Source organism: Papio anubis, chromosome 2 (genome assembly GCF_008728515.1).
Source record: "Papio anubis isolate 15944 chromosome 2, Panubis1.0, whole genome shotgun sequence".
Lineage (NCBI taxonomy): Eukaryota > Metazoa > Chordata > Mammalia > Primates > Cercopithecidae > Papio > Papio anubis.
Genome location: NC_044977.1, coordinates 87,342,123 through 87,358,012, shown reverse-complemented (window position 1 = coordinate 87,358,012; position 15,890 = coordinate 87,342,123). Strand labels below are relative to the sequence as shown.

Below are 15,890 nucleotides of genomic sequence, written 5' to 3'. Positions count from 1 at the left end.
GAACCCTCTTTTTTGTCTCCTGGGAAGTGACATTTCTTTGGATCAGTATAAGGATAATGTCTTGGCTTTCTGAGCTCTGGGGACAGGGGAATGGACACCCTAGAACCCCAACTGGTCCCTAGACTTTGAGCCTAGGGGACACTCAGTGAATTGATGGATGAGTGTATGAATGAATGAATGAATGAGTTATGGCTGACAACCAAGTTCCACGTCTGGAAAGGAGGCTCAGGCGCCTGCCAGGAGCAATAGAGAGGTCTCGAAGATGGGGGCAGGAGAGCAGAAGACTGCCAATCGGGGTAGGGGCAGGTCCCAGAACCGCCTGAGGAGCAGTGCAGCGGCCGACCAGCGAGAACCTCCGGCCCTGGAGTGTAACCAGCTCAGACTTTGGGGCAGAGCCGGGACAGCGGGCTTGGCGGCGGGCACCGAGCCCGGCCGCGTCCGAGTTCCAGCCAACAGGAAGAGCAGGAGTGGGGCCAGGGGAGGCGGGCCAGCTGGCCAGTGGGGAGTCCCGGGCGTGGGTGTGGGGAGCGGGGGAACCCCCGCTGGCGCCTCCCAGGCCCCAGCGGGCGGGGGGCGCCTCCCTATCGGGCCTCAGCGGCCTCCTCTGTAAAATGGGCCCCTTCTGAGGGCTGGCTGCGCGTAATGGCGGGAGGATGCGAAGCGGGCCACAGAGGGCAGAGGGGCCGGGAGACTCAGTGTCCCGCGCAGAAAGAGGCAGAGGGACACAGTCCCTGGTTGCAGCTGGTGGGGCGGGGCCTGGCGGGGGCGGGGCCTGGCGGGGGCGGGGCCGGCGGCACCTGGGTGAGGTCGCGCCGCCCCGCCCCCTCGCACTTCCGTGTGCCGCGGCGCCGGAGCCCGAGGCTGCTGCATCCCAGATCCCCCGAGCGACCCCCGGCGCCCGCCCGTCGTGCCGAGGCCCGGGCCACACCTCACTGGCCGCTGGACTCGTCCCAGTCAGCGCCGCGCCGACCGCCGTCCGCGCGCGCCAAGGAGCCGCCCGCCCGCCACCGCCGCCGCGACCCTTGGCGCCTGCCCCTGCGCCGGGAGGTGAGTTAGGGCCGGGACCCGGCGCGGGATCGGGGCTACCCCGAGGGCGCGACGCCCTTCTTTCCCCTCCCCGGCCCGGTTCCCGTTTCCGAAACTGAGAAACTGAGCCGCGGTCAGCGAAAGTCCCGCCGCGCCGAGACATGCCGGTGACTCCGTCCCCCCGTCCGTCTGTCTGTCCGTCCCTCCGCCAGATAGTGGGGGCTGAGGTCTTTCTGTCCGCCCGCCCGTGTGTCTCCCGCTCCTCCGAGAGGCCCGTCCGTCCTTCCCGACTGTCTCCCGGGCCCTGTGACCGTCCGTCTGTCGCCACCCACTCTGTGTTCTCCCCTTGCGCGCCTCTCCGAGACCCGATCCGTCTGCCCCTCGCCCTCCGCGTGCTCCATCGCCCCACCCCCACCCTTACCCCCGCCGGCCGCCCCCTCGATCCCGTTCTCCCGGAGCCGCGCCCCCGGCCCACGCTTGCCGCCCCCTGCCGGTCCAGCCGCCTATCCGCTCTACCGCGGAGCCCAGGCCAGGCCGCCCGCCGGGCCTCGCCTCCCGCCCCTGGGTCCCTGGAGGCCCGACTCGCGCGGCGCCTCCTCCTCGCTGTCTCTTCTTTCGGTCTCAAGAGTCTTTCTCGGTCCCTTCATCCGTCTCTGGGCTGGGCGTGGCTCCAGTCTCCACCATCCCCCTTACTGCCCCACCCCTCCGCCCCTCTGAGACCCCTTCCCAGGGTGGCCCCTGCCCGGTGTGGTCTGCACCCGCCCCCTACCCAGATGCCACTCGCGTTGTGGGGGCTCTGCCAGGTGAGAGGAGGGAGGGAGGAGTCCTCCTGGCTGGTGGTGGAGAGGCAGAAGGAGAGCACCATCGGAACTGCTCCCACTTCCCCAATTCCCTCACTCTTGGGGCACAGGAGAGCCCCACTGAGCCCCCACTTAAACCTGGTCAGAAGGATTTGCTGTGAGTGTGTGGGGGGGTCCCGTTCTCTGATGCCTACCCTGTATGCATGGACGCTATCTCCTTGTGCTAAGTCACTGGTATCTGGGTGTGTGGGTATGTCGTGTGTCTGTGTCAGCTTCTGTGCTGTCACTGTGGGACTTGCCTGTGCATGTGTGTCCTTTTTCGCATGTGTGGCTTGCTTGTGTGTATGTGTGTATGTCTGTTTGTGTCCTGAGGCTCTGTGTGTGTCTTTTGCAACTGTGTGTACCATTCTTGGTGTTTTTGTTGTCACCAGACTTGTGTGTGTGTGTGTGTCCTTGTCTGCCAGTGTGTGTGTCCCTGTGTGTCTGGAGATTTCAGTGTTGCATACTGGGTATATCATGGGGACCAACTGGCCACGAGTACCTTAGATCTGTTCATTGTGGAAGCCCCTGGTGTTGGGTGCCTGCCCACCAGGCTCATGTGTGAGTGTATCTGTATGAGTGTGTGTATGTGCGTGTACTCATGTGTGGCTCTCCCTCTGCCACTGAGCTTCTGTGACCAGGCTCACCTGGTCACTAAGGGAGGGGACTGATCCCTGGGGTTTCCTCGTTCCTACTGTGGAGTGAGCTGGGGCGTGGTGGGCAGGCCAGCAGAGGGAGGCTGTATGGCGCATGTGTGATGTGTGCAGTTGTGTGTGTGTGTGAGACAGAGAGGTGTGGAGGTGTCTGGGTAGCTGTACCTGGCTGAGGGGTGGTGTGAGGGCTATGTGATGGGACAGTACTGGGGTAAGCCTGGCAGTGTGTGGTCATGGTAGGAGTGTGTGACTGGTGGGACACAGTCTATGCTTGGGGAGTGACTGTGATTGTGGGGAACGGAGAGTGCCTGGGCGTGGGTGTTAGCGGCAGGAGGGGGTGTGACAAGGTGTGTGGTGACAGTGCTGGGAGGGAAGGTGAGAGCCCAGTGTGGGTGTGTGAGTGTGTGGGAGACCATGAGGATGTGGGTGTGCACATGGAGAGGGCTAGAGGGCAAGTCTTGGGGTTAGCAGTGTTGTGACCAAGACCTCGGGCTCTGGATCCAAGAATGATTTGGGCTCCAATACTTGCTTGTGCCTGTTAAGAGCAAGAGACCCAAGCTAGGCCTCTCAAGGCTGAGTGTCTTTATCTGCAGAATGGAGAAAGTTGTGTGGACAAAAGGTCCTATGTTAAAGGTCCTTTAACACAGTCTTGGCCCATAGTGAGAACACAGCACATGCAAAGTCTTATGTTGTCACCACCCCCGGCTATATGGTTCCCATTCTCCTGGGAGCTGGGGTTAAAGAAAGCCCAGACAGTATCCAACCCAATTTCCTGCCTGTCTGTTGCCCCTTCCCATCTCCTTGACCAAGCAGCTTGAGGGAGGGAGGATGCCCAGACAGAGCCCCTAGTACCCAGCCCTGTTCAGCCTGCATGACAGCCCCTCCCTCACCAGCCCTTAGTGTCAGTAGCAGCAATGGGGGAGAGAGGGGTGGGGAGTGATTCAGAGCTGTGACTGCAGGGCGCTGACACCATTTAGCTGGCACAGTTTAGATTAAAATTAGAAATAATTTAAAGTACAGACGAAAAGATAAAGCCAAGGATGCCTCTATCCCCAGGGAATGGTGATGGGGGTCTCCAGCTGGGGGAGGGGCTCACATCTGGGGAGCAGAATCTTTCTTAGAGGCTTGAGCTGGCCGTCAGAAAAAATGCTTAGGCCTTTCAGCCAGGAGACACAGAGTTCCTTGCTACCTTTGCCATTTCTTCCTTCCAGGATATCTCCAGGCCTCAGTTTTTTCAGCTGTGTAATGGGCACAATAGTAATGTGAGAATCACCTGAACTATAATGCACAAAACAAGAGATTAAAAAATGTCACTCTTCAGGCTGGGCACAGTGGCTCATACCTGTAATCCCAGCATTTTGGGAAGCCGAGGCGGTGGATTACTTGGTCAGGAGTTTGAGACCAGCCTGGACAACATTTTGTCTCTACTGAAAATACAAAAATTATCTGGGCGCGGTGGTGCGCGCCTGTAATCTCAGCTGCTCAGGAGACTGAGGCACAAGAATCACTTGAGACCAGGAGGTGGAGGTTGCAGTGAGCCAAGATTGTGCCACTGCACTCCAGCCTGGGCGATAGAGCGAGACCCTGCCACATTTAAAAAAAAAAAAAAAAAAAAAAAAAAAAAATCAGTCATTTGGCATTCTCAATGTGAGTCCAGCACAGGAGCTGGCACGCCACATCATTGGAACCTCAGAACCACCTGGGGAGAGGGGGCTAGTAGTTTCTCCATTAAAAAAACTGAGGCTCAGAGGAATTGCCCCAGGCCATAAAGTGGTGTGGTACTTCATTGCACCCTAGGACTCCTAAGCCTGCAGGGCAACCTCCCGCAGACAGGAGAGTCAGGAACAGGTTTTTGCTGTGTTATTGGCTTCCTCACCAGGCTGTAAATGTGCTGAGGGCAGGGACACAGTGTTCCAGCCCCTAACATGGAATGGACACATAGTGGTGTCCAGGAAAAGTTGGACCCAACACGACATTTCAAGGAAGGGAAAGCCACATCCAGAGAGACCCAAGGTTTTAGGGCCAGGAGAGACTGAACTGGGCCTGTCAGCCATGCCGGGACTGGCGGATGGGGAGAGCCTGTTTGGCGGTGCCTCCGGGTTCAGCTGTTTCCTCCTGTTCCTGCAGGTCTGCAGGGAACTGGCCAGGCAAGGGTGCAGGCCTGTTTCTCCTGGTGGTTGGTGCGTTGCAGCAGCAGCGGGAGCCAGGACTAAGGACAAGCGGGAGCTGGGAGCCCCAGGTAGGACTGAGTTCTCTTAGGCAGATGGACGGTGCGCAGGCGTGGCCTTCCTCTCTGTCCTCCCTGTCCTTTGCTGTGGGACTGGATGGGGTTGGGCATGCATGCAGAGTCCTTGATCTGGTTGTGGGCCCTATGTGCCCAGGGGCCGCAGCTGTTTGCCCTGTCTATGGAGGGGCTTTCTGCTCATGAGGAACTTCCCGCCTGGAACCTGGCTCTGGCCCCGAATGCTCTCGCCTTGGAGCTCAGAGGCCTGGGGCCTACCATGAGTTTGGGGCAAGAAGTAGTAACACTTTTTTGGTCAGTTAGAGAGAGAGTGGCTCGTGGGCCAAGGATTGAGGGTGGATGTATCAGCTTTTCCTGGCCCTGTATCTGCCTCCGACTGTCCTCATCGTCACACAAGGACACTGAAATTCCCCGTGGGCCCCACAGTGGGTTGGACGCTGTGGGGGGATGGAATGGGGTCTCCAGCTCCAGGTACAGCTAAGCTGTCTTCCACACCCCAGGCCCCTCCATTTTCCCCACTTCTCTAGAGCCCGAGCAGGGCTCAGTCCCTCTCGTCAGCTTCCAAATTCAAGGGGAGCTAGGCAGAGTCTGGAACAATGCTGGGAAGGCTGCAGTCTCTCTGAAGAGCCTCAGAAAGCTGGAAATTCCTCGTTTTGGGGCAAGCCTTGCCTCCTTCAGCCCCATTACCATGAAAACACTGCTGTGGGTGACTCCATACTCACTCCAGGCTGGTGACTGGGTGACTGGGCCCCAGTGAGCAGGGTTCTGGTGGTGGGTATGGGTGCTAATGAAGCTTGAGCCTGGGAATGACGGTGGGGGGATAGCAAAGACCGTCTTTCCTCCAGGAGCGCTCCCTGAGCAGACCCCCGCAGCCAACCCCACTGGCTGTTACACACTTATAGGTCTGTGAGTAGAGCCATAAGGGCTGGGCTTCCTGGGCCTGACTCTGGGTTAGGGGGCAGAAAGGAGGTCAGGGCCCTCACTCCTGGGGTAGGAGTTGGGGCAGAACAGGAGTCGTCTTCACTGGGCCTTCTGTGTATTGGACCTATCCCTAAACCTGGTGTGGAGGAAGTGAAGTGCCTTTGGCTGTGTAGGGGCCTCTGCCACCGGAGTTCTGAAGAGCCAGCCCTTTCTGTCACTCAGCCTTGTTTTCTAAGGAGTTTGATTAGTCTTGGAGACAGCCCACGGTAAATCCTCAGACATCACTCGCCTGCTGCACAGACATATGCGTGCTCACACAGGGATATGGCAAGCCAGGCTGCAGTGGCCATGCACACCCACAGACTCATGAGTGCGTGCACTACCCATGTGGGCATGCAGGTACACAGGTGCTCACATGTAGCCACCCATGGCACACTCACACACACACAGATGATCTCCCAGTTACCATTGGCATCCATGCACTCAAATGCCTTCCCACACATACCACACTGTGCCCATTCTGGGGTCAGGAAGGGGGGCCCTGGTCAGAGTCACAGCCCAGCAAGGTCGCCTGCATCTGGCACCTGAGGGGGAAGTTCCAGGTGTGGCTGTGATCTCAGGGGGTTAAGGGGGGCTGGGCCACCCTGGTAGGTGGGCCCTGCCCATGCATTCAGCAGCCACCCTCCCACCTGGCCCCAGGCTCCAGGACGACCAGGGCTTGGCATGGGAGATGGGAGATACGAGTGCAGGGGAGAGGCGTGTCAGCTATGCCAGCACCGTGTGCCTAGTGCCACGGCAGAGGAAGTAGGCTTTCTGGCCATGAGGCCAGTGTGCCCACAGTGGGTGGGGGTCCTATCACAACGCCTGTGTCCCCCACAGCGTCCATGGCTAGAGGGAGTGGAGTTGCTGGGCTCTAGGGACTAAGAGGTTGGCAGGGGCGGTCTGTTCACTTCCCAAAGGCTGGGCCTAGGGGAGAGGCCTGTCTGTCCGAGGCGTTTCCGGAGGCTCACTTCCTCTGGGCTGCCCAGGAAGTGGTTTTGGAGTGGGACTGACCAGCCCTCCGTCCGCAGCTCTACGCCTTGCTCCGCCCCTGCCTTGCCTGCCCAGGGGAGCAGCATCTGGCCACCGGGTTAGGCTGACTGACCAGGCTTTTCACTGCCAGGGCTGCCCAGGCTTTTTTCGGGAGCTCTAGGAGAAGGGCAGGGGCCAGGTCATGAAGTCCCCTGCAGTCTCCACAACTTTCTCGTCCCAGCACCTTTCTTGCTCTGACCCTGTAAGCCGAGGCTCAAGAGCATCAGCTCTGGTAGTCATGGCCCCCTTGAGAGTGGTGATGGCTGGGCTGCATCTCAGTGACTAGGCAGCTCCCAGCAGCTCTATGAATGAGCCTGGGCAAGTGGCTTTGCCTCTTAGTGCCTCAGTTTCCCCCGACAGATGAGATAATGATAGCATCCATCTTGATGAGGTTGAGCAGAAATGACAGATAACATATGCAAAGTAGCTAGCATCGTGCTTAGCACATTGTCAGAGTTGAATGAGTAGAAACTGTAGTTATGTAAAGCATTTAGTGCCCAGTTCATGGGAACTATTCAAAAAATAGCAAGTGGGACTGATGAGGGGGTACTATGATCTGAGGGGCTGGGCACTGGCCCAGTGTTACATGGCCAGGTGCTATGGAACCTGGCCGAGGAGCCAGGTCTCTGACTCCCTCATCCCCCTCAATTCTGCCTCTAGTGGCAGCACCCTACTGGTTCAATAGGTTCCATGTCTTCTGAGGAGAGGAGCTCCCGGTGGAGCAGCTCCGCCCACTCAGCAGCCCAGCCCTTGCCTGCTCTTCTCCCCCTCACTCCCTTTCAAAAGGAGAAAATAGATCTCATGACAAATGGATGCAGGGAGGGGAAAGGCAGTCTGCAGCTGCCTGCTGCCCCCTCAGGGCTCCCCTTGGCGCTCTCCAGCTCTGGCCTCCTGCAGGACATTAGGCTGAGAGAATTGGCTGGGAATGAGGGGGTGGACGTAAGCCCTCTTGCCAGCCTGCTTACCCTTCAGACCCCTGGAGTCAGCCTTTGGGCTGGGGCAGGGAGTGGGCATCTGGTTATGATGGAGGCTAGAAGAGTAGGGGGAGCTAGAAAACCCCCTACATACACAGCAGCTGGGGGCAGGGCCCAGCCTGTCCCAGGGACACGAAGAAGGTCAGCACAGTCAGGGTTGGGCTGAGCATTGGCCTTCACTGTGTGGGACCCAGAGGCTAGGGGTGAGAAATGTTGAGGAGTGGTAAGGACAGTGATGCAAGCATCAGGAGCCTGAGGGCTGGAGAGCGAAAGATGAATGGGCCTGGGCGAGGAGTGTGGGTAAGGGTATCCTGAAGGCTTAGGAGCAGGACTTATGCAGGCATCAGACAGACCCTGATTGAATCCTTGCTCAATATTTCCTGGCTGTGCACCCTTGAGCCAGGGACTGGACTGCTCCCCACTTTCCTCATCTGTGAAATGGGCAGATCAGGGAGTGTCCTGTGAGACATGAATGATGGGAAAGAGCCACTGTGTGGGGGTGGGGTGGAGCAGGAAGACGGAACAGCAAGCCCAGAGGCTTCTAAGCGGGAAGGAACTGGCTGCTCCGGGAACTGAAAGGGGTCAGCGTGGCTGGGGCACAGGAGTGAGGGAAAGGCAGCCACCTGAGAGGTCAGGGAGGTAACAGCGAGGGGTTGGGAAGCGGGCGTGGCGGGGACCAGGCTGCACGGAGCAGGCTGAGGGGAGGAGTCTGGGCTTGTCAGAGGGGCAATGGGAGGCACTGGGGGCTTGGGCAGGGGGTGACAAAATCCGTCTGAAAAGCCCCGTCTGGTGACTGGAGCAGCGGGACCGTGGGTGCCGGGGTAGAGGATAGAGAGCAGTCAGAAGGCAGGTGCAGAGTCTGGGGATGGTGGTGGTGGGAGAAGAGAGGATTTGAGACTTGAGGACAGGCTGCAGCGGCAGACGGGATGGCCTTATTGTGTGGGGAGCAGGAGGAGCTGTCTGGCCTGAGCCACTGCATGAGCTCGTGCACTCCTAGTTCAGGAATGCTGGGAGGGGAATGGTGGGGTACTGGTGTGGGCAGGCTTGAGCTCTTCTGGAGTCATTCATGTGGTGAAGCCAGGGAGGCAGGTGGGGCCACAAGCCTGAAGTTCAGGAGGGTCTGGGCCCAAAGTAGAGACAGGGAGCCTAAAGTCAGGATTGGGGCGGAGAGGGCTCAACAGGCCTTCTAAGGGGTTGGGGAGCGTTTGAGAGGCCCCAGGAACAGGACTGGGATGGTTGTCCCTCAAAGGTCCCTGCCAAGGCACCCAGGAGGACAGGCTTGTGGTGGCTGAGCCGCTGTTTTCACAACAGCTCCGGAAGCTTTGGATCATGTCTATGGCCGTGTTGGGTAAACAGGCAGAGCACAGCAGGCAGTCGCCAAGGCCTGAGGCTGGATCAGATGTCTGCCGTGGTGTAGGTTGTGGGCTGGGGTTGTTGGGGTGGGAGGAGGATCTCAGGGTCCTCCAGTGTCAGGGATGGAGAAAGCTTAGAGGTCTCCATTGTTGAGGTAGGGAGGCTGGAGTCCCGGGAAGGGCAGTAGCTGGCCAGCCTCTGGAAGTGGATTCATGCTGCCTGCCTCAGCCCGGTTCTGCCTAGAGCCTCAGGCCGGAACAGGGTACTCTGTGGCTGGAGGGCTTAACAGAGCCTCTTTTCCCACCGATCCAAGGAAGTCTGGAAGACACCAGAGCACTTGGGCCAAGATCAAGGAGCACCCAGGCAGCAGATCTAAGCTAGACCTGTCTAGGTCCAAGCTTGCCGGTTCCTCTGTCAGCTGCCTGCTATGGGATGGCCCACCATGCAGGATGGTCCTGCCTCTCTCCCAGCTTTCTTAAGATCCCCCAAGTAGGAAAGCATCATGTGGACCCTGCCCAGATCCTGGGGATGGCTGGCAGAAGGCTTAGGTGGCCATCTTGGCTTCTCCCAAACACAAAACGATTGTTTCCAATGGTAAACAATCTGGAAAATCATGGAAACTGTGGGAGAAAGAAGGGCTAAGGAGTAAGGCTCTTGTATTGGGGGCTGATGGAGGAGCTGTTCCTACCTCCAAACATGTACCCTCACCCCATTGGAGGCCAGATGGACAGTTCTAGGACTAGAGTTGGAGGCTCTCTCCCCACTTCCCCCTGGGTCTGCCCCATTGGCTTTGTGGCTTTGGTTGAATTGCTCAACCTCTTTCGGTTTTGCACAGTGAGCCTGGAGCTCATGGAACTTGTGCCTGGGGTGTCCAGCTTACTGCCCTACCAGCACAGGTTCAAGCCCTCCCCTCCCTCTGTGCGCCAGGCCTGTGACTGCCACCTGTGACCGTCAACCTCCACCACAGCCTCAGGTCCCTGCAGGCAGGTGGGCGGGCGGGCAGAGGCCTGCCCAGTGATGCGCCTGACCAACCCACTCCTTCTCTTACACACTTTAGACTTTGCTTTGGACCAAGAGGGACTTTCTTCGCCTCCCTGGGTGGAAAGGCCCAGCCTAGCCTGACACCAGCTGCCCTTCTGCCCCTCCTCCATTCCCCAGCCATTGTGCCTGGGGGCTGCGGTGGAAAAAGCTAAATTTGGACTTTCATGGTGCCAGACTAGTCAGGGATGTGGGGTCCTTCCAGGCCTGTATGTTTGTTTCTGTGTCTGCCTGGAGCATCTCTGTGCCAGTGTGTACATTACAGCTTGTGGCACCCCACATGCATGTGGAGCCTGTGTGGTCGGGTGTGGTCTGTGTGGGCCTGGGTGTCTGTTGAGACGTGAGAGCCGGTGAGGGGGTGTGTTTCTGTGTGTGTGTGTGCCCCTGAGTCATCATAGCAGTGTGTGTACGTACCTGTGGCTCCAGCTGTGTGCGTGTGTGTGTCTGATGTTGAGCGGGGCTCCCTGTGTGCTGTTTGGGTTGGCGGGTATGCCTGTGTGTGCACACATGTGTGGTTATTCACGGAGAGACCCAGCTGCGTCCCCCACCCTGGCTCCTCACAGAGGTCCCTTGTCCTCACAGGATCTGGCTCTCTGGCTGTTGCCATGAAGGGGCCTTTATTCCTCTCTCAGGGGTACCTGGGGCACGCCCCTCTGACTGAGCCCAGGACTCCTCATATCCCAGGGCTGGCTGGTGACTTGAGGCCTGTGCCTGGTGGCTTCCTTCCAAGGAGGCCCTACCCCACACAAGCTGGCAGGGGTGGATATGAGCCGATGACAGCCAGGCTCCCAAGTCCTGCCCCTCTGACCCTTCCAGACCCTCTGGCAGGGCAGGTCATTATGCTCCTGCTGACCTCTCAGATCAAAGGCCCCCAGCCAACAGGTCCCTGCAGCCTCCATTCTACTCCAGCCCACATCACTCCCTACTACTCACTGCCTGTGCTGCACATCCTACAGAGGTCTTACCCTTCTTTGTAATCACATATTTATGTGACTGGCTCCCACCAGGCTGTAGGTCTATGGGCCTGGTGTGGCAGAGGTTACCAGTGGGAAAGCAGCTAGCTTCCTGAGAGGTGGGAAGAGTCCCCCAGGGCCAGCCTTCTGAGCTGCCTGGAAGGATCTGCGAGAATTCAGAAGGCCGTTCCAGCTGAGGGAACAACATCTGCAAAAACATCGGGGCTGGAAATGAGACACATGTTCACAGAGTAGCCAGAGCAGGGATTGAGGTAGAGAGCAGGACAGGGCCAGGGAGTGGGGAGCCTGGAAGGCCTGGAGAGGTCTGGGTTTTCTCCAGGGGCAGTGAGAGCCTAGGAGGTTCCCAGCTGTGGGAAGAATGGGTAGGGGAGGGACCAGAGGTGGTGACAGCAGGGAGGGAGCTGGGTAAGGGGAGGAGAGGCTATAGGCAGTGGTTGGTCTGTGTGGGGTGAGGGAGGGGCCCAGGAGGAGCCCTGGCTGGGCGATGAGGTACCTGTCCTGGGAGGAGCAAGTATGGGGAGCATCCCTTGCTCCGGGACTTGGCTGTGACCTGAGTCCATAGATCTGGTTCTTATCTCAGCACATGTGGAGGCTGGGGGATGGGCCCTGGTGGAGGAACCCTAAAGGGTCTTGCTAGCCCTTCCCCTCCCACCTCCTGTTCCTCTTGCTGAGCCCACTTCCTGGGTTGTGAAACCCGCATGGCCTCCTTGCCTTGTTTCCGATGGGAAGGCCATCTAAACAGCCAGCCGCCCAGCCCAGCTACCACCCACCTGCCTACCCAACCTGGCAGCTCCACCATGCCTGGCCCCCTTGCCCTGCCATGACTGCCAGGACCAGTCCTGCACCCTCCTGCTGATCACACTTCCTCTTACTGTCCTTCCTGCCCCTGCCTGGGCCTTGGTCTCCTCCGCCCTCGTTTATTCATCCGCAAGGCTGTGGCAGGCTGCACTGTGGACTCCCCCAGGCAGAGTGTGCATCCTTAGGAGGGCCCCCACTTTGTGCCACCTGCCATGCAGTTTTGGCTTCCGTGACAGGTGTCAGGTGTGTGTGGGACAGGGCTGCAGTAGGTGGCATGGGGGACATCCCCTGCTCCCCGGTAGTCTGTTCAAGGGAACCAGACCCCCTATACCCACGAGGGGCTGCAACTGGTCTTTCATTACCCTTGCTTTGACTGACCTCAATGTGCCACCTTATGTCTCCCTTAGACATTTCTGAGGCAGCCTCCCTCTGCTCTCACACACCTCCCCCCAGCAGCCTGATCAAGCCTCTTTCCTCCAGCCCAGCTTACCCCTCTGACCGACAGGCATAACCCTGTGGCCTGTGAGGCAGAATCGAACACCAGGGAAGGGATGGGGTGGAGGGGCCAGGCCGGATCTGGGAGCCAGGGGACCCTCACTGCACTACCTTGGCCTCAGTCTCCTCTTCTGTACAATGAGGAGATGGGCATGCCAGTCTCTGAAGACCTGTCTCTTGTAGAGAGATTGGCTTGTTAGGGTTTTTCACCTTTGACAAAACCATTATCCAACAAGTTAGCAAATGCATTCCTGTTCCTGCTGGCGCTCCTCAGGCCATGTCCCTCACCCCAGCCTCCTTTGCTGGTATACACCAGCACACATGTGGATGTGCAGCACACATACTTGTCTGCTGGAGATAACCCGGAGTTCTGTGCCTGGGAGCTCCAAACCCAAGGTCGCTCTGATCACCTCGAGGCCGGCTTTGCCCGCTGCTGGGTACTGGCTGGGAACAGGTTTCCATTTGTCCCAGAAGAGGTGACCTGCCTTCTCTGGCCTGGCCTAGCTACTGCCTTTCCTTACCTCTGGGCTGCTGATTTGGGGCTCACATTCACTGGGGCTGGGATCCAGTGTGACCAAGCCTTCCCTAGGTTTTGTTTTTGTTTTATTTGTTTTTAATTTTTTTTGAGATGGAGTGTCACTCTTACCCAGGCTGGAGTGCAGTGGCATGATCTCGGCTCACTGCAACCTCTCCCTCCCGGGTTCAAGCAATTCTTCTGCCTCAGCCACCAAAGTAGGGGGGATTACAGGTGCCTGCCACCACACCTGGCTAATTTTTGTATTTTAGTAGAGACGGGTTTTCACTTCTTGGCCAGGCTTGTCTCAAACTCCTGACCTCAGGTGATCTGCCCGCCTCGGCCTCCCAAAGTGTTGAAATTACAGGCGTGAGCCACCGTGCCTGGCCCTTCCCCAGGTTTTGGAAATGGAGGCTGGTCCAAGCGGCGAGGTCAGCGGGGAAGACCACTGGTCAAGCATGGGGTACCTGTCTCTTGGAGCCCTTACCTCCCTGGTTTTTTTTGTCTTCGTGTGTGTTTGTGTGTGCTCTTCCTGGCACATTTATCCATCTCCACCTCTACCCTCCTCTCTCCACCTCTACCCTCTTGTCTCTCTTGGTCTCTTCTTCCCAACGTGGCTTACTGGAAAGGACCTGGGCTGCAACATCAGGCAGGCCTGGATTTATCCTTCCACCACTTACTGGCTGTGTAACCTTGGAAAGTTACATAGCTTCTCTGAGCTTTGGTTTCTTCATCAGTAAAATGCCCATCAGTAAAATCCCTTCTGGATCCGCATAGGGATAAAGTGAGCTAATGTAATTACAGAGGTAATCCGCGACATTGTCGGCCTCAGAAAAGGACTGTCTTTCTTGTACGTGGAGGAGCCGAGATTCATACCTAGACACTGACCCTTAGTCTGGTGCTCTCTGCTTCATAAAACCGCCTCTGCTGTAGGCTGGAGAAGCAGAATAGAGACTAGGAGCCCTTAGGCAGCTGGGAAAGGCCTGGCTGGCTCCAAGGAGCTTGTCCCCGTGGAGACTGTGTGGGTCCAGCCCCAGGCATCCCCTGGCCCTGCAGAGCGGCCATGAGTCTGGCTGAGCTAGCAGTCTTCCTCTGGGGCCTCCGTGGACTGGGTCCTATTTGCATGGGGGCTATAAATAGTCAGCACACCTTGCTTTTGTGCTGCTGCTTCACCCCCTCCTCCCTGCCATACACTCTGAGAGGTAGGGGGCAGACTCTGACTCTGCTGTGCAGAGCAGGGACTTGTGGCCCAGAGAGGCCCAGGACCTCTCTCAGGGTCACACAGTGATGGAAGAAGATGTGGGGCTCTGGGTAGTACAAATAGGGGCAGAGGAGGTGGCAGAACCTGGCCAGAGCCCGTGCCCTGGTTTTAGTCCTAGGAGGTTGGGTCTGACCCTATGGTTACTGCTGGTTAGCCTTGGGGCAGCCCATGAAGACCATGGCTCCCCAGTTCTCATGGCGCTGCAGCCTGGCGGTGCAGGTTTAGGCTGGGGCCTGCTGTGGTTGTGGTTTTCCCTCCAGTGGCTTCTAACTGTGAGCAGCAGCTGCTCTGAGTGTGGCCTGAGAGAGCTGGAGGGCCATCCTCGGGTGGGAGGGTCCTGGGCTCTGCCTCACCCTCGTGGGGCTTCTCTGACCCACTGTCTCCTCCACCCTCCATACAGTCCTGGGGTGGTCCCCACGCATACCTCCTGCTGGGCAGGCTGGGGGCAGGGGAAGCCATGGAGCCTATGGGCTGTCAGGGCTGGGCCCCAAGGGTTGGTGGCTGGGAGGAGGACCTGGCTGGCCGATGTTGGAGCATCTGGTGCTCCTGAGTGAGTTATATGTTCATGGAGACCTGGTTTCCCTTTCTGAGCAGTGGGATCTGTAACCAAGGCTGTCTTCCCGGGCTGCTGGGCAGGCGGAATGGATGCGGTGGGGGATGCGAGTGCGCTTTGTAAACTGTGAAGGGAGGTGCACAGTGAGGGATGGATGCTGCAGTGAGAGGGGGTGACAGTGGTAAGAGGACCTCCCTCCCCAAGGCCTGTTGGGTTGATTGTACCCATGATCCTACATGAGTTTTCATTCTCACCACAACCCTGGGCCAAGAGACTATTCCTCATCAGGAAATGGGAAGGCTGAGGCTCGGGAAGGCCAAGTGACCTGCACAGAGTCCACAGCCAAGGCAGCGTTGGTGTCAGGGTGCAGCACCCAGGCAGTCTGGCCATCATTTTGCCACATTAACTGCCCTGAGCCTCTCTCCCCTAGGAGTCCAGGCCACCTGCAACATACTTGCTCCTCCTTTATCTCTGCGCCCCTGTCCCCTCAACCCTCATCATCCTCCGAGGCACTCAGAAGTTGCTTACTGCTCCAGCTGGGTCTCCAGGTTTTCCTAACAGCAGAGCTGCATCTGCTGGATCAGGCCCTGGATGTGTGGACACAGACCTGCCAGTCATTCCAGACCCAGGGAGTACTCACCTGGGTGCTGGATCTCTTGGACCCTCAGGGCCAAGCCAGGCAGCAGGAGGGGCAAGATGTCCGTCTTGCTTACGGGTTTGGGATGCTCAACCAGACTCCTGCATATGTGTGAGGCCAGGCCCACGTAGCTTGCTTTTCACTCCAATATTAACTGAGAGCCCACCATGTGCCACCCACTCCAATGGCTGCATATAATCGCATGCACCAGTAGACCCGTGCAACCTCACACGCACCAATTCATGCATGCTGCAGCCTGGGGAGCAGTCAGCAGCAGCCCCCAGCTGGCCCTCTCTCTGTGGCCCACCAAAAGGTCATGGGCAGCTGGCCTGGCACACAGGCCACCTGCTGGTGTCAAGCTGAAGGCTTTGGGACTTGGGCACATGCATGAGCTTGCACACCTACTCTCACATCCACTGAGTAGGAGCCAAGGCCGAGCAGGGGATGTGGTGGGGTCTGCCTGCCTGGGTCCTGCTGTCTGCTCTGGTAGCTTCTGGCCTCAGAGGGCTGCCTGGACTCACTGGGCTGGGCTGCAGGGTGA

The 15,890-nt window shown here is 58.3% G+C and overlaps 1 protein-coding gene across 3 annotated transcripts in view; it reads left to right on the top strand.

Annotated features, from left to right (window-relative positions):
• The first annotated feature begins 822 nt into the window (after nt 1-822).
• PRKCD (protein kinase C delta) overlaps nt 823-15,890 on the top strand; it is a 31,450-nt gene continuing 16,382 nt past the window's right edge. The window contains exons 1-2 of one of the 3 annotated variants that reach the window (XM_003894293.4): nt 823-1,047; nt 4,646-4,757. The gene's annotated coding sequence lies outside the window, so the exon portion shown is untranslated. The remainder of the gene's footprint in view (nt 1,048-4,645; nt 4,758-15,890) is intronic. The other 2 variants (XM_009200556.3, XM_003894294.4) reach the window with 2 other exon arrangements.